The 19,299-nt window shown below is 42.2% G+C and overlaps 1 long non-coding RNA gene across 1 annotated transcript; it reads right to left on the bottom strand.

The window, feature by feature from the left end:
- Positions 1-5,387: 5,387 nt before the first annotated feature.
- On the bottom strand, positions 5,388-6,864 carry LOC114794820 (uncharacterized). Its single transcript, XR_003750381.1, has 2 exons — positions 6,822-6,864; positions 5,388-5,780 (listed from the first exon to the last, which is right to left on the bottom strand). It is a non-coding gene; the product is annotated as an uncharacterized LOC114794820 (long non-coding RNA).
- Positions 6,865-19,299: the final 12,435 nt, after the last annotated feature.

The following is a 19,299-nucleotide window of genomic DNA, read 5'->3' as shown; positions in this document are numbered from 1 at the left end:
TGGGTATCCTTCCACAAGCTTCACACAACAGTTTAATGGAATTTTGGCCCATTCCTCCTGACAGAACTGGAGTAATTGAGTCAGGTTTGTAGGCCGCCTTGCTCTCACATGTCTTTTAAGCTCTGACAAATTTTCTATGGGATCAAGATCGGGTCTTTGTGATGGCCGCTCCAAAACATTGACTTTGTTGTCTTTAAGCCACTTTGTAACCAATTTTGCAGTGTGCTTAGGGTCATTGTCCATTTGGAAGACCCATTTGTGCCCAAGCTATAACTTCCTGGCTCATGCTGCTTCAATATTTCAACATACCGTTCTTTCTTTATGATGCCATCTATTTTGTGAAGTGCACCAGTCTCTCCTGCAGCAAAACACCCCCACAACATGATGCTGCCACCTCCGTACTTCACAGTTTTACATTTACGGCATTTATCAGACGCCCTTATCCAGAGCGACTTACAGTCAGTAGTTACAGGGACAGTCCCCCCCTGGAGACACTCAGGTAGTATGGTAGTAAGTGGGATTTGAACCTGGGTCTTCTGGTTCATAGGCGAGTGTGTTACCCACATTTGCAAAGTGTAATCTGGCTTTTTTTTGTCCCTTTTAGAGTAATGGCTTTTATCCTTGCTGAGCAGCCTTTCAGAGCATGTCGATACAGGACTTGTTTCACTGTGGATAGTGATACACTCTTACCAGCCTCAGCCAACATCTTCACAAGATCTTTTGCTGTTGTTCTGGGATTGATAGGCCCATTCTGCACTAGAACATGTTCTTGGACTCAGGAACCGTCTCCTTCCTGAGCGTTATGATGGCTGGACATTCCCATGTTATTTATGCTTGTATATAATTGTTTGAACAGATGAAAGTGGCACCTTCAGGGATCTGGAAATTGCTCCTTAGGATGAACCAGACTTGTGGAGGTCCACAATTCTCTTCCTGATGTCTTTTTTAGACTTCCCATGGTGTCACAAAAGGAAGCAGTGTGTTGAGGTGTGCCTTTAAATACATTCACAGACGTGCCTCCAATCAACTCAAGTGGTGTCAGTTAACCTATCAGACGCTTCCAAAGCCATGACATCATCATCTGGGTTTCCCAAAAAGTTCAAAGGCATAGTAACCTTAGTGTATAGAAATATATATTATTTTGGGAATCCTAAAACTGAAAGGTTTTGTGTGATTTAATTTCAGACAGTAAAAAGTTATATGTCTTTTTATACAGTGTATGTAAACTGTATATCTTATAATGAGACTGTAATAAAAACAACATATCTTTCCTAATCAAAAAACATTACAGTTTCAGCAAGTCATGTAAAAATTATAACAGGAATTATGGGATTAAACAGTCTTCTGGAGATCTCAAATGCTTCAGGGTATTTATTCCATTTTTTTGGGCAAGGATTTGTAATGCACTGCAATTTTCATACTAGATAATGCATACAGTGTGCATGCAAAACATCAGCTGCACTGCATCAGAGTCACTGTCCTGATAATATGCGAGCATGAAAAGATCCCAGGAAAAACAGATCTGGGAAAATAAACTTGTAAATTCTGAAAAATGAAAAGACTGGCTTTATCTGTGTGACCCTGTAAGTACAGTCACAAAAAAAGAGATTCAGGCAAGTTTGTGGCCTAGTTGGAAGGGCCGGTCATTTACCTTGGACCCATGATGCATCACATTTGGAGAACATCCCCTGTCAATGCAGACTGAATGGGGCCAGACCTTAAGTGGTTGAAGTGGATGAGTCTTGAACTTCAGACTGAAAAAGAGAGTTTTGGGGGGAGGGTCAAGTCACCCTTTGGACTCCAGCTAAATATTCTCTCCCGCTCTTTCTTTTTCAGGGGCTGAAGAGGATCACGTTCAGTGTGACGCTCTGAAAAGCAGAGGTCATGCGGCACCTTGAGGGGGTGGCAGCTGCTGAGGGGGGGACCACACGGCCATCATTCAACTCTCACTCTGTCTCCAGTGTTCACTACGTCAGCAGGCAATAGAATCACTCTGACCCTCCTCTGCTGACAGATCCTTTTGGACAGACCTGAGGTCAGCGACAACCGTGGACAGATCCATTCAGTGCTCTGTTTTGGGTGTCCACTTCAGCCAGACAAGGCCTTCAATTTCTTTATTTACCCCGACAGATTAGAAAATGACAGAGTGCAGAGGCTGCGTGTAATTTGTTTTGCATGCCCGTTCAGGGATGGAGGGACTTCTGGCCCTGCTCCCTTGATTTAAAGCTGGTGCTGTGGCCTGTGATCGTTGCATGGACGTGAGGTCTCAAAATCAGAGGAGTCTTTGTTTTCTGCATGAAATATCAAAAGTTACTGCCTCGGGCCCAAAATGACCAGTCATCTTAGAAATGCTCAGATGTTAGATGCTGTTGAAAGTGGAGCAAGCAGACTTAACTGTTGAGGAGCCACAGATGCAATTCTCCTGGTCTCTTTTTCAATCTTAGACCATGGTCCCAGTACCAGTGTGACAAATGCCACTTTAGAGAAGCCATTGTGTTTACAGTTAACCTATTGCAATTTAAGTATAACCAGGAAAAATAGGAAATTTCAGTCACTTGGCAGACTGGGGTTCAAAGAGCCTGGAAGCATCAGGGTGTGAACTGTGGATACTCAGGTTAATCTGACGAGTGTCGGTTAGTGTGGCGGACAGATCGAGGGGAGGAATGTGAACTTGGCAGTGCTGCCAGGTTTGGGACTGAGGCGTCTCTCTTTCGCTTGTACACGTCCGTCCCGAACAGCAGCTGCAGCCATTTGGCTTGTTATCTGACACTTTACAAAGGGGAGCAGGTCCCTTTGTGTTGAACCGCCTAAAGTTGTGCATAGACATGCGGGTCATAAAAAAATAACATATCACGTGAATATCCTGATAAAGGTCTACGAAAATGAATAGGGGGAATTTGAATTACCTTTTACCAATTAATAAGCAAGGAAGGTGTTTGAATTTGAACATGCTTTGTGATATTTCAGGTGACAATTTATTGATCTGCAACTTATCAGTGTCTGTGTTCAAAAGGTTAATAAGATTTAACTTTAATTAACCATCAGTTTAGATTTGTTTAAATCAACAAACAATACAGACATGACAGCAGGGTTCCATTTTAATTTTAATTTGCAAAAAATCAGTCCCTCCAGGATTTTACAAAAACTTTTATGATTGTTTTCTTGGCTGCTCGAGCCTGTCTGCAACTCTCTGTGAGAGCTTTGCGGTGGAAAAATGTTTTTCAATAGACGACTTTAGTTTGTGTTCCATTACAGCATTGCATACGGTACAAAATAGTGTAACAGGAAGTACGAGAGTGACGTTGGTGTCAGCCAAATTGCACACACTGACCTTCTATTATAAATAGTTCCTAAGAAGTGGATGTAAGAGTGAATTTTTTTTTTGTGACGAGTCGCCAGCTAAACTTGAGAACACTTGCGCACGATCCTTGGTGGAAATGTTTGAGGGTAAATACAGCATAACAGCATTCATGTCGCACATGTCTGCATGTTTGGTAACACAGAAGTAAAACTGCTTACGTGACAAAAGTTCAAAACACAAATAATTAATGCTAAATTTGCCTTAATTTGCATGCAGTGGTGGCCTAGTGGTTAAGGAACTGGCCCCGTAATCAGAAGGTTGCTGTTACGAATCCCGATCTGCCAAGGTGCAACTGAGGTGCCACTGAGCAAAGCACCGTCCCCACACACTGCTCCCCGGGTGCCTGCCCACTGCTCCCTAAGGGTTAAAAGCAGAGAACACATTTAGTTGTGTCATCGTGTACTGTGCTGCAGTGTTTCACAATGACAATCACTTCACTTAGAATTGTTGTGATTGCAACATCACAAATTCCTGAAAGGCCTGATAAATGTTAATTTAGGTTTAGTAACCTGAGACTTATTTTTACAAAATAGTTGTATCATTAAACGCTGCCCTAATGCCTTGCCATTGGCCATTGAACATTATTAGGCATTTATATCTACTGAACTGAAATATATCTGTGCATCTACACTATCAGTCAAAATGTTGACTAATCTACTCATTAATTGGTCTTTCTACCAATTTGTACATGTTTACTTGTTATCTGTGTAATTCTAAAGCCAAATTGAAATATATCGGTCAAATATGGAGTACCCCAAGGATCCACTGTAGGACCTATATTGTTCTCTATATATGTTTACAAACATATATATAACACACATATCTACAAGTGTTATGCAGATGATACACAACTGTAAACCTCTGCCAGACATTGAATTATCTAAAATTGTAACATAAGTAAATAAGTAATATTTGAAAGACTGCTTTCTATCACCTCTGCCATATTTCAAAGTAAAGATGGACACTCACCATGCATGATGCAGAAAAATTGCTACATGCATTTGTAATATCAAGAATCGACTACTGTAATGCTCTACTTAATTGATGTGGCATCATCATTCAGTAAACCCCATTGAGTTTAAAATGGCACCACAAGAATCCTACATGGAACAAGAAAATCTGAGCATGTTACTCACTGCCTTGGGTAACTGTAAAATCTCACATTGACTAAATTCTGCAATTGCTCCCTGATTAACACTGGTTTCTTACCAAAAAGCAACAAGACTTCTGCTACAGAGCTCCACTGCTTTGGAACAGCCTTCATGCTAATGTTCAGAACACAGTGTTTATATTTAAGACCAGGCCAAATACACATCTTTTTATCCAAGCATTCCATAACAAGTAAATTTGCATTCACTATGAGGACCATCTCACCTCAGCAGTCCTAAAAAGACCATTGTTGCATTCAACATGTATCCAGGCATCCACCATAACCACTCAATCCCAACCAGCCAAATCTAATCTGTCTTCCTCTGAGCATCTTACATCCTGGTTCCTGGCTGTTGCCGAGATGTTCCAGCATGAATTGTACCATAGAGCCAAAGCAGCCGCCAAGCACTATAACAGCTAGAGAGATCTTCAAATAGACCAGTATCATCATAATGGACAAACATTGTGGACCATAAAACTGAACTAGAAGAAACCTACTCTGCACTGTGCAGTATCTTCAAACATACGCAGATAATTTTTCCAATGCATAAATATTGGACTATTTTAATACCAACCTTGACATTACAATTGAACTGTTCTCATGGACAAATCAGCAGTAACCCTGCTCTGACACCTATAGCACACCCACACAATCCAAAAAATGGGCTCCCTCTCAACACACCCCTTCCAGTTTTTCCATGTGTACAGAAAGGGTCAAAGAAAATAAACGTTCTTGTATTTCAGTTGTTTTATTTGTAGTGGTGCATGTGATCATTTAGCAAGGTTTCCAAACATTGTAAAAGATTCAGAAGAATTTGATTCACAGTGAAACAACCTTTAAACGGGGTACATAATCCTGATAGCTCAGACCAAAGCCAGGATGTGGGATGTGCAGATGAATCTGCATCCCTTGTTTTTTTTTTTTTTTCTTTTTCATTCCACGCCAAATGTAAACATGGAAAATCCATCCATGTGCAAACATCTCCCGCCTGGACAGGGGGGCTTCCTCTACGCCACATCCAGCTCCAGTTGTCAGTGTAGAGCCATCTCCATCCTCTGATATCCCAAAGGGGCTGATCTGGTGGGAAAGATGAAATTGTGTCGCTTCCTCTGGGGAGAGGTCCACCCCTTCCAGGCCGCAGGTTCAGGCGTTCACGGGAAGCAGGAGCGGGGCAGGTTTGTTGCCGACCTGGCCGACTGCTGCGTATCTGACCCCTGTGATGCGGGTCACATCTGCAGGAAGACTCCTGACTGGATAAACATTCCACCACTGCTTCCCCGGTTCATCTCAGACAGAGACATTTCAGATATATATGAATTCCTCACTTGCTTCCTATCTCCAACACATAATCTCCTGGCCACTGATAACATCAGTCATTAGGGTTAACATTTTATTTAACGTTACCGTGTAAAAGCACCAACTAAAATGTGTTTAGCTGTTTCGTACCATTGTTTACAGTTGCAGATTGTTATGGGAGGGATGAAATATAACTTTATTATTAAAGATCTCCATTAATTGAGAGTTAGAGTTCGACTCTTATGCTGTTATGCCCCAGGATAAGGGGCTGAGCCAGAGACTACTCAAACCCTGCAGACACCAAATACACCAACTGTAACTCATTGTTGCCAACTCTTATGCTTTGAATATGCAGTTTTGAATTCAGAAAAAAATATATTTTGGGTATGCAAAATTATTTAATCTAATCTGGAACATTATTACAAGCATTCAGTAAAGGACTGCGTAAAAAAAGAAAACACATCAAAAGTATAGGTTTGGTTCCCAAGCCTCTCTACACACATTTATTACTTCAAATAAGCAAATGTCTACAGATGGAAGAGAACATTAGCTCGGCAAGTAGAAGACAAATTCAGCATAAGAGACTTTTTTGTTTCTTTTTGGAAGTTCGTGGCTGTAAAACTGAATGATCTTGCCAGTTGACTAACGCTTTAGTTCTAAGAAGATTGTGTCCAATGAAACCCTGCAGTTCTACCTCCAGATCGTTGCATGCGGTTAAAGCCTTTGCTAATTACCCCGGGTTTCCAGGCACACACAGACATTATACGACGGCAATCCCTGCGCCTGGAGCGCTGCCTGTACTGGCCGCTGTGACGGAGACAGGTCACATGGCAGTAAGTGAATCTGATTCTGTGAGCCAGCCTTTAATAGCTGTATCTTGTGAGAAAAAGTGTGACACACAACGTTACAGTCGCTGCCTGTTTAAAAAAAAAAAAAAGAGTCTGATTCTGTTGACGGGGGCGCACAATAAACCCTGTAAGAAAGAAAGAAAGAAGCAAACAAAGCAGGGCTCACCATCCTCCCTCTCACTTCCTGTTTCCGCCCGCCTGGGTGGGAGTCCCTCAAGACTGCTGGATATTCACGCGAGTAGAAACTAGCTATTGTTCCCCTGTCCCCTGACTACCGCAGTTTGGGTTTGGGTGACACCCAGATCGAGGGACCCCGAGATTATATCGATGGCAGCGAGAAACAGGACTTGTTTCCGTTGGACCCGTGCCATGGGAGATGTTAATCAACCTTGTGGTTGCAGGAAATGAACGCTAACCCTTTCAGATGCATCGAAGGGGAGATGAACTGAGTCAAAACAGTAAAGAAATGTCTAGTGAAAACAATGGGAGCTCAGCGGAGAGGTCCAGTCAGGTTTTTAACTTCCAGCAGTTGTAGCGTCATTGTCCTGTTATGGGTGGGGTGGTTTATGGAATATTAAATGTTCAGATTCACACAATGAGGGCATTATTGATTGCAGGGAGGGATACCCACAACTTACCATTCACACCACATTTATGACACCCTGTCCCTGGTTATTAGTGTAATGATTGGAACGAGGAGACAAAACAAAGAGTAGCAAGAACTTAATTCTGAAACTGCAGCCCAAAAGTCTGGTCTCTCTCGCCGTCACCGTGCACGTGACTTCCCAGAACTTTTACAACCGATGGCGACACTGGACACACAGATAATCTTCAGAACACAGAATGTGCTTCTGCTCCGCTTGGTTTTTAGTGCAGTCGTACAGGGATTTTTCTGTTGCCTGAAATACATTTTGGATCCTACCTGTGAAAGAATAAAAAAAAAAAATCACAACAAAAGCACAACATTTCAGAGAATTCAAATTTTAATCATTTGAATTAGACGACATATGCATTAGGATCATACCCAAGGTGAATGTTCACAAGCACACATGGTTCATTACATGGGAGAAGCATCTCTGCAGTACGAGGAGCAGCACCAACCAACTCCCAGCCTGTCACTTGCATCGTTACACCAGTAATGATCGCCTCCAACTAAACGATTATTCCCTGTTCCACTTCTAGTGGCATACTGCAAAGCTCTGACCTTTTGGGTTGTCTTCATTGTTGTCTTCAATCTAGCAGCAATGCTTCAATTGAGGTTCTACTTATTAACTAAACAACTAGTACATTGGGGTTTTATTGTATGTCTGTTTAATAATTACCTAGCTATGTATTTCTTGACTGCACAAGGACAAATGCATTGATTGGGTCTCATTGCACTCACTTTGCGATTCATGCAATTAGGTAAAATATTATCTCTTGACATACGCAATGGTGGGCCACTGATAAATGAGATTTATTCTCAGATTTTTTTTGTGTGTGTATTTAAAACAACTATAAAAAAAGAGTTTTGTTCCAGTTTTAGACATTGGCTAAATTGGATTCAACTGGTTTGGTTGAATTTCAACAATGAAGACCTCTGTTCAACATTATGAAAGAATTTATAAAGATCTCTAGAACAGCATTATGTCCACTAAGAATAAGGACCAGAACATTGCATTATTCCAGATCGGAAATCCTTAAAGTAGGCAATCCTGTAATCGGTTAATGAACTTTAATGTCACTATGTGTTCAGATGAGTTAACAAACAATCCACTGCAATATACACATGTTAAAAATTACATAACATATATTACCCTGATTCCAAATATTAAATATGCAACATTTAAATTGCACCACATTCCCCATGTTCATTAGAAGACATGGGTAATGTCTCTTCGTGTGCCATGGCACAAAACGGTTGGTGGCACTAAAACAGAAGGCACGTTGTTCTCATTTCATGTAAAAACAATAGGGTCATGAAAAAAAGGAAAGTTTGGGAGGAAAGAAGAAGTGGAAAAACACCGGGGTCATGGGGTGTTTGACCTCTACTCTGCACGCTGCCCTTTCGGGAGAATAAGGAGGTAGGCTGCTGCCTTGGAGCTGATAGCAGAGAAAGTTTTTTTTTCTTTAGACAGGCTTCCTGCATCGAATCGCCGGGTCATCACTTTTACTACCCAGCAGGGAGGTTTTATTTTTCCTTTTCCTTTTTGGAACTGAAACAGTTCTTTGGCAGAATTTCAGTTTTTGGCCTAGCACCATTTCTTGATATTCAAAGAGTTTGTGTATACTTTCTGGGAATCGGGAGTCTAATCAGTTAATTAATAGAAATCAAAAGTATTGCATTTTGTTTTTGAGTCATTTCCTGTGTTAAAATGTCTTGTGTTAATAGCTATAGGTGTGAAATGTGAAAATAATGAGAAGTATAAATGTTAATGGAGAGGCCTTTTTCATCCTTGTTAATGAGAACAGAATAGAAATGGTTGCTTGCTGAGACGCACCAGATGAAGAGGGCTCTGTTTGTTCCTAGTATGCATGCTTGTCATCTGCAGTCAGTTTACTTCTGCCAGATAGTCTGAGCTGGACAAAGCCTGAGCGCTCTGGCTGGCGAGGAGCTGGCAGGGAGACTGTAGGAATTTCACCTCTCTCTGGGCTTTCATGACAGCTGTAGATGTACAAAGTGGGGCTTGTGAGGCTCATATACTACACACACGCATACCTCTTCATGCCATTTGCAAAGTGTTCTTCCAGACCTCTGCTGCTCTTCCAAACTGAAAGCTGGGCAACCAGCATTTGCAACTTCTTCATCAACTCTGATTATCTGTAATTGGAAAGCATCTTGTCAGTGAGGGTGGATAAGACATTGGTTTCACATGAGGATACACATGCAATTTAAAATATAGTATCTTATATTTACATAGTTACTTAATTATCCAGAGTAGTCTGGATAATTGGGGTGGTAGTAGCCCAGTGGGTAACACACTCGCCTATGTAACTTGAAAGCACGTTGTAAGTCGCTCTGGATAAGGGCGTCTGCCAAATGCTGTAAATGTAAATGTAATCTTCTCTTTTCCTCCTTCAGATGTATGTCAGATGGATTTGTTCAGTCCCTAGTAATCTCATGACTGGATTACTGTAAATTCTGTCTAGCAGGTCTACCTCTGAATGGCATCCAGCCTCTACAACTAATACAGAATACAGCAGCACTGTTTTTCAACCTTTCCAAATTCTCTCACACCACCCCACTGCTACGCTCCCTCCACTGCCTCCCCAGTAGCTGCCTGCATTCAAAATACCAGAAGACCCAGGTTCAAACCCCACTTACTACCATTGTGTCCCAGAGCAAGACACTTAACCCTGAATTGCTCCAGGGGGGGACTGTCCCTGTAACTACTGATTGTAAGTCGCTCTGGATAAGGGCATCTGATCAATGCTGTAAATGTAATGTCTATTGCATTCATTGATAAGAGGACTGGTCCTCTTGAAGAAGCTCTAGCTGTTGTTTTTTCTAGCCAAGGCTGTCAATCAAATTTAACCATGCCTTTTTAAGACATAATACAACACTGAAACGCATCAGAGAATATGTTATAAAAAATATTCTGCAGCCACCTGTGGCAGCCACCTGTGGTTCTTTTACAGTATGATGCCACCACCTTCTTCAAACTGTAATATGAAGAGGATTTATCAAGATAACCATTTTATTCCTGATGGTTTTCAAGTAAAATAAACATATTCCACATATGAGATAGAATGGACATGGAAGACGAGCTCACTCTTCCACTGCAGGTTCACACAAGTCCTTGGTTCTTGGAGCACATGCTTCATGTGGTGCTTCAGATATTTATTAGATATTTCCTGCTGGTTTTTGTGAAAGTTACCATAAAAATTTCTCACAGGAAATGGATTATTATAAAGATAATGTTCATATCTCCTCTATGTTCAAACTTATTTGTATCCGTCCTCAGAAGTCTCACGTTATGGAAATGTTAATAAAATCCCTGCTCATCTTCTTTAGTTATTTTTAAGTGTTATTCCACATCCGAGAAATGATGGGGAAATATGAGCCACATTCCTCCGATTGTATATTTAATGGTTAATTAAGACATCCGCCTATCTCCAGCAAACAAATCTGCAGCTTGCAAAACAAACCTATTGACCCAATCACAACTGTAGTGCCAACATAAGCACCTCCAATCTCCCAATGGAGCTCTGATGGGTCAGCAATGATCCTGTGAACTTGGGGAATCTAACTGGACTAAATGTACCATAAGAGTTAAGCTAATAAATAAAATATCTCAAATTTCAAATGTTTTTATTACTCTAGAGTGTGATGTGCTTCTGCTTTGTTGATTCTAGCATCTTGTAAAATATTGAATTTGATATTGAACGACGCGCTCAGTAATCTGACATCCCAGTGCAGTGTGGGAAAATAAGAGGGAAATTAAGCTATGATTTACCCCAGGTGGTTTGACAGAGGCGGGTAGGATTTGGGTGTGAACAGGACACATGGCAGAGAAACAGGAAATGGGACACACCACATAACACAAACCAGCATTTCCCGAAAACCACAATGCCTTGCATCCTAGATAGATAGATAGATAGATGGAAAGATCTAGATAGATGGGAGCAACATGCTGTAATTTTTTTTAATCTATTTAATCCATCTGCCTTATGAATTATGGTTGCTCATGTGAACAGATGGGTGCACAGCAAATGAGTTCAGAGTTCACAGTCCGTCTGGCCTTACCAAGCTGTGGTGGGATTCTGCTTTCGCTAAAGTGCAGTGAGAACATGGACAACGTTCACTCTGAGCCTTGCTTGAAAACAGGTGAAGACAAGATCACTTTTCCACTTCATGGTCACATGACTCCTTTGTTCTTGGTGTGGGATCATCACAACCCTGGAGCTTGTTGGTGAGCTACAGGCATTAGATTCCTGCTGATTTCCTTGAAAGACACCATATAAAACATTATCCTAAAAGCTCACACGATCCACAGTCCACAAGAGTCATTCTTTCTGAAATTGTAAGTGGTTAGCCCCTGTGTTCATCATTGACCACTCATAAAAATTCCTTTCCTTCATGTTGATTTATGTTGTTGCTTTTTTTTTTTCGACCAACTACCAGTTAGCTAAGTGGTATAATTTTAAAACAATGTTTTGATGTCTTCTCTAAAATCACTGGTTAACCACCATGTGGGGAACATTTCACTTCCTTTTTGGTCTTTTCAAGTACCGGCTCAAACAAAACATGCTGTGTGTAAAACATTAACTTGAAGCGTTATGTTTGATTTAGCTCTCGCACATTCTCGACTGAGGTCAGGAGGATACCGCGCCGGTATTAAAGACTCTGAGGAAAAGTGGAGGAATTTGCTACTCTGTCTGCGTGGCTCTGATAAGCAGTTCAGGGATAAGGAAGTCTGGGACGCGTGCTGTCCAGCACTGATTGGACCTGGTGTTGTGCAACGCTCTGAAACGTTGGGTAGGTGGGGGGGGTGTCTGTAGCTCCTGGTCTACCATTTTGCACTTTGATATTCGAACCCGATCTGGAAGCACAATGCATTCAATCGAGAGGACGCGGTTGCCATCAACCTCTTCTCTCTGTACTGTCATTGGAGGTTCAAAGGGCACAAAAAGCATACCTGACCTATGCATACCAGCAGCAACAGCTCCCCTGTATGATGGGCTTTGAAAGACTGGAGTGGAGATGGGAAGATTGGGCTGATTGCCGTTCCCAGGGTCTGGCTCCTCTGGGGAGAAGGCTAGCATCGCCGAGTGGCTCTCCACACCATCATTACTGCCACCGAGCCACACAATAGGTCAGGGAGATGAGATAACATTGTCTGGCTGTGGGCCGCAGGTGGGAAGCTCAACAGGGCATTATTTGGTATCTGGGTCTCAGGGTGTAGCATTGCTGTCCCCAGAGGCTAGCCTCGCCATCTGCCATGGACAATCCCTCTCTTCCTGCAGAGATTCTAGGTCTGTCTTCCTGTGTCCCGACTAGGCCTCCTATTTACTTTTCCTGAAAGGCATGCATTTGAAAGCAAAGTTGTACTTGCTTTTTATACAAATTTTGGAAAATCCCCCAGGAAATACAGCATTTTGGATTCCTTGCCAATGTTACCGTTGGATATTTTATGACTCAAACCAGATTTGTCACACTGACTACCACATAAATACAATGGATTTTAATGCCCACCTATCGGTATCACCTGAAAACAAAGCCTCTGAATAATCAAAGCATTCTGTCAGTTCCTTGTAAACACTCCGAAAAGCCAAAACACAGAAAAGACACAAAGGGGCATCGACATAATACTGCAACTTAGAGACGAGCTCCTGCCAGATTACTGGCGCTAGTGTAAAACAAGGAGAACTGGGATCGCACTGGATTAAGTTACACCAGCGACTGAAATGGAATACCAACCTCCCTCACAAAAAGCCTTGAAACTCAATGGGGGCTCACAACAGTTTTACAGTGATTGTCCCCCTCCCACCACCAATCCACCAATAAACCATGTCCTTTTTTGTGTCCTTCACTAATCTGACAGAATGGCCCCCTACTTTTTTTGCAAATGCTACTCAATTTCGTAGTGTGATGCACACATCCATTTCAAATGACTCTATTTTTGCTTTCTAATGGTTTGATGAATAAATACAATGGACTGTCGCGGTTAGCAAATAGGCACACTTCTGAAGGTGTGAGACAATTATAGTCTGCAAACAAGCTACCAATGGTGGTGAGACCAGCAATCAAGGAAGCACAAGGTGGCAGAATTAACACCAGTGCGGACAGCAGGAATTAGCCAATGGCCACAGGAAACAGACCACCCGAAAGACTCCCTATTATTTGTAAAGGACAGATAAATTACAGTCAGTTACTTTACTTTACTTTACTTTACTTTACTGTATTTCACAGACGCTTTTATCCAAAGGGACTTACAAGAGGAAGACACCAGCAATTCTCGTTCGATTTCTATAGGATTTTGAGTTTACAAAACTAAGAGCCCTGTTAAGGCCTAACTTGTCAGCAAAAAGCATACCCGGAGATTGTTAAGTGCTAGACGAAGAAAAAATTATTATATATATTTCAGGGAGATATTAGTATTGTTTTGTGCAATGTGTACGCATGTGCGCGTGTAAGTGTTAGAATGTATGTGTAAATGTGCGTGTGCGTGTGTAAGTGTTAAAATGTATGGTGGCCAACTTCTCTAAACTATTCATCCCCTGAAAGTTCCCTGAAGATGCACTGTACTCTTCTGGTCCACATTATCCTGCGTTTCACCCTATCTGATTTACTGCCTGTAATTTGGGAGTCTGGGGGTCGTTGGCCTCTGAAAGCACACACCAGGGATACTCTGATGACAGCCTGGCTGCTTCAGGCCTGACCCATTAGCTGCAGCATCGGGTACAGACTGCGCCCAGACCCCCTGACCGCCGCTGCTCGTTTGATGTCAGGGTGAGGTGTAAAATCTGAGATGCTCCACAAAACACACGTGTGAGCCATCAGTCAGCATCTCTGACAGAGAGAAGGAGGCCATCACCAGGGAGATTGAATTAGGAACGGCTGCTGGCCATGTAAAAGTGTGCCATATTAATTCAGCCTTTTGAAGACTTTATGGTAAGACTGCAATGAAAAGTGCTGGACAGCTGCATTTAGCTATATCAGCTAGAATCAGACTCAGGCAAAATATGATTGGTGAACTGACGGAAATGATTCCAGACATATATTACAGAACAAACAAAAGATCATGTATTCAGGCCCCTTTTGGAAAATCTTTGAGAAAAATCTAATCTGTGCTGTTTTTTTTCAAGGTGGTGAATTTGTCAATTTACACATCTGTATATTCATCAACATGAATCTAATATTACTTGCTGTTGACTGTAATCAACATCGACATTCGGCCATATGAAGCAGAGCTCACCTCACCTTCACATACTTGGCTTTTATGGCTAATGAAATACAGTAGCATAGTCGCAGTCCAAAAGTTTAACGATGAACATGAATTTTTTTTATATACGACCGCAAATGTTTATTTTTCCTTAAAACCTAACTGTGTTCTACCTCCTGCTTAGTGAAAGCAGTAGGACTGACCCCAAACAGGCCTTTTTTTATTCTGAATATTCTGTAATTGCCATTACATGCATTATATCCCAACTCTAGCTACATTTTAGCTAATGCAAATCATGCAGCCATTGCTCTGTTGTGTTAAGTTAATGGTCTTTCCTGGTCTTGCTTGTTTTGTGGCATATTTGGGGCCTTCATAATTTGCCATGGTCAGAAAAAAAAAACACATCTGGAAAAACAATCGAAATCATTTAGGGGGGGGGTTGTCCTTCTGCTTCCACATGTGGATTATTTGTCAGTAACAGAAACCTCACGCCAGGAACAGCGACCCCTGCACCTTGACTAAATGCTCCGAGACGCTAATTATCAGCAGATCACCAGCTTTCACTGTGCTACGCTATCTCCTGGGCTAATCGCTGGGCCATTCTCTGTTTTTTTCCTTTCGTTTCATGAGGTATATTTACGAGTGCATGGAATAGCGAGGTATTCGAGTGCCTGTTTGTCTTTGATGGTAACGTTATCCTGTGTTTTGATAAGAAGCCTGCCGTTTAGCCGAAACCCTTGACTGGATGCAGGAGCGGTAGATGTGCTTATGCACGTCAGAGAGGCTGATGGTTTGGCCAGATGTGGACCACAACCCCACTCTGACCCCCACCAGAGCCCGTAGTGCCCCAGAAGACCTTTCGCTGGAAGATTTACACTCGACTGGAACGAACAACAAAAAAGCATGTCGCTGCACATGGGCAAAAGTCATTAAGGCATGTTTTTTCACATGTCATTTAATTTTTGCAAGTAAACAAATCTTTAAACCAGATCGAATGGATCAGAACATTTTCCAGCCTGAGTTGGTTTAATTTCGAATTAAACAGGTTTTGGCATATAATAACACCAAAATCATGGTCTAAATTACACACGCTGTATTTACACAGAAGTTATTTCTCTGGAACCAAACGACTTTTAAGCAGCAAAGTATCACATCCTGTAAGATCTGCCCAGGTTCCATGGTAGCCAACCAGAAGGAGATAATGTCCAATAATGTCATCTTCTCTCACTCACACTGTCACCAGTAGCTGCTTGATGGAAAGCTGATGTAGGTGAAGTGACACCCCAGGCCTCAGCAGTGGGAGAGGAGTGTGTCTGGCAGTGTCATTTGATGGATGGCAGGAGAGGCCTAATCTTATCATGTCAGATAAAACAGAGTGGAGGGTGACACTGCGACTGTCTTTGTGCATCTGACTTTTCACACCAGACTGTGTGTATTTCCATGACGAGTGGATCCCTAAGGGCATGTTTTTATTGTGCCATGTAGATATAGTGTATTATGCCTTTGGACAATGTGAGATTTACTAGTACAGTCATGGCCAAACGTTTTGAGAATGACACAAGTGCTGTTTTCCACAGGGTTAGCTGTTTTGACTATGGCAATTTGCATATACTCCAGAAGGTTATGAAGAGTGATCAGATGATTTGCCAAGTCCCTCTTTGCCCTGAAAATGAACTTAATCCCAAAAAACCGTTTCCACTGTATTTCGACCCTGCCACAAGGACCTGCTGAGATAATGTCAGTGATCCTCTCATTAACCCAAATGAGAGTGTTGAGGAGCACTCTGATTAATAGCAGACTGGATGCTTTAAAAGGCGGGTGATGCTTGAAATCATTGTTCTTCCTCTGTTAACCATGGTTACCTGAAATGAAACACGTGCAGTCATCATTGTGTTGCATAAAAGTGCTTCACAGGCAAGGATATTGCTGAAATTAAAGATGGAAACAACAAAATGTCCAGCAAGCACCAGGACCATCTCCTAAAGATTATACAGCTGGAAAATGATTAAGGGGGCATCTGAAAAAATGATTGTCCAGAGAAGAAAAGGTGAGCACTTCTGATTCTGATTCTGATTTGTTGAAGAACAATGCCTTCCCCAGCATGACGGAGCACCGTGCCATAAGGCCAACTAAGTGGTTCGGGTAACAAAACATTAAAATTTTGGGTCCATGGCTAGGAAACTGACCGAAATTTTATCCAACTGAGAACTTCAATCCTTAAGAGGCAGGTGGACAAACAAAACCCCACAAACTGTGACAAACTCCAAGCACTGATTATGAAGGAATGGGTCGCCATCAGTCAGGATTTGACCCAGAAGCATGTCAGGGTGAAATTCAAAAAGGGCCAACACTGAGAATATTGACTCTTTGTATAAACTTGATGTCATTGTCAATAAAAGCTTATAAATTGCTTGTATAAATTGCTTTTTTTTGTGATTGTCACTTGTGATACACAGCAGCACAGCACATGGTGCACACAGTGAAATTTGTCCTCTGCATTTAACCCATCACCCTGAGGGAGCAGTGTGTGGGGACGATGCTTTGCTCAGTGGCACCTCAGTGTCACCTTTAGCGGATCGGGATTCAAAACGGCAACCTTCTGATTACGGGGCCGCTTCCTTAACCGCTAGGCCACCACTGCCCCAATACACCACATCAATACACCACAGAAACAACTGAAACAAAGTAAACTTTGTGAAAACCAGTTTTTCTGTGTCTTTCTCAAAACTTTTGACCACTAATGTAATCCACTAGTTCACCAGTAAGAACTATTTAATAAAAGTGCTGATAATCACTCTGCTTGTTTGAATGTGGTTCCAAGATTATTTTAGCAGAAATCCTATTTATGATGTCTGCTGATAGTTCAATGAATAAGCAGTGTTATGTCTTAAATATAAATGAATGCAAACTAAACATGGTTTAGTATTTGACATTTCATTGAATATGGCTTCCTCAATAGATATTTTGTGTGTGTGAGACATTGATGGTTTAAATCATTTAATGAATAGGGTGCATGCCAATTATTGCTCTTGGGCCTTCCCGTTTCAAATTTAATTCTCAAAATATTATCAAAGTTTATTTTGTGGGTGATAGAATTAATGAAACTCAACAAGCTGGGTGGCTAGTTAGTTAATCCTAAAATGACCAGCAAGCAGTCCTTTCTTCTTTATATCTGTCATGGCGGATACCCCGTGGTCCCGGCACACCTGATTAGTGTGATTGCAGGCCACGCCCCTTATGATTCCCTGCACCTGTAGTGCACGACAAACCGATACGAGTGGAGGGCTCAGGCGTTCTTCTTCTTTCATATCTAGTCCTGGTCTTGGTCGGAGTCAGTGTGATGCGTGTGTGTTGGGGTGTGAAAGTGTGGAGTATCCCCTTTCTCATCTCCACTTCCCCTGTTCCAAAGCTTGGATCCTTTCTTCTGTGTTGTGACAAAATCAGTTAATTTCTGTAAATCCTGAAGACATACTTGATGTGACATTAGAAAACATGCCCCAAGCACTATGCTTTTTATAGCGCCTTGAAAATAGGTGTGCTATTGTTTTACTTCATAGCCCTCTGTGGAGACTGGATCGTAATTGGCCATCTACTTCCTTCCTTCCAGACCTTTGTGAATAATATACTGTGAAACTCCCAGGCTCTAGACAGGATCTAGAGTAGCTGCAACCAGGAGTTTTGAGATATATGTGTATATAGGTATATGTGTGAGGCCAAGGTGATGAGTGGAGAACGTCCTCCTCCTCATCATCTTCCCGCTTGCAGCTGCTGTGCTCATCGCCAGTCCTCCGCCGCAGTAAAACTGCTTGTGCATGGCTGACGTCGCTATACAAAAACACTGGCCCCACAAAGTACCCGCCGTCCCTCCTCAGGACCCCTGCCTAGCGCCATAAGGCCGCTGTTTGGATTCTGGCCATTAACCAGCACGGACACGACGGCCCTTTAAAAAGCTGAGCAAACAGAGTAGTTGCCCCCCCTGAGATAACATTTTCTGTGGTGAGTATACAAACGGCAATAAGTAAACCCTGCCGTGCATTTCGTAAGAGCATCGGGGTAAGTGCATCAGTGGGGCACTGGGCCATTAAGAGACTGTAACTGTTCAGAGGGGAGGGGAGCATGAGCCCAAAAGCAAACATCCTCAAATGGAAAAGCCAAGATGGGCTCCTTGGGGGATGGTGCAACGGCACTGTGACCACGAGAGACCCTCCTCTGCCTGGATCCTCTGTTGCTTGTCTCCACCCTGCATGAAACCGATGGCCCAGGCAGGGGTCACGTGACCCTAGTTGATAGTCTGTTCAGCCCCTTACTTTTTTTCCTCTATTTCTGCCATTTGGGATTTTCTCCAAATGGAAAGTGCAAGCTGTTTGTGGACCCTCTTCCCCAGATCTGATATTTTTTCCTTTTCTTTTCTCGGCCGTTCTCTTTATCCACCCACTCTTTGCTTCATTCCACTCTTCTCACCACCCAGAGGATTGTTTGCCCAAGCCACAACGACTGAGCATTTCCTATTGAAGCGGTTCATAAAGTCTTGGCAGAGCATGACTGAGTTTGCTTAGTTGAAATTTAGAGCCTAGGAGTCTGCAAGTGAACAGACTGAACAAACGTCCACACCATGTTCACTCTAATCTTTAATAATCCAGTTAAATACTAGGTACAAAGAGCAGGAATTAGAAGGATGCACTGTGTAGACAAAATCCGGAAGATACAAAAATGGCATTTTCATGCCTATAAACTAATCAGTGAAGAGTAAATGCATACTGACAGGAGCATAATACAGCA

The sequence above is a fragment of the Denticeps clupeoides genome, chromosome 7 (assembly GCF_900700375.1).
Source record: "Denticeps clupeoides chromosome 7, fDenClu1.1, whole genome shotgun sequence".
Taxonomy (NCBI): Eukaryota; Metazoa; Chordata; class Actinopteri; order Clupeiformes; family Denticipitidae; genus Denticeps; species Denticeps clupeoides.
Note: the sequence above shows the minus strand (reverse complement) of the source record. Positions and strands in the feature narration are given on the sequence as shown.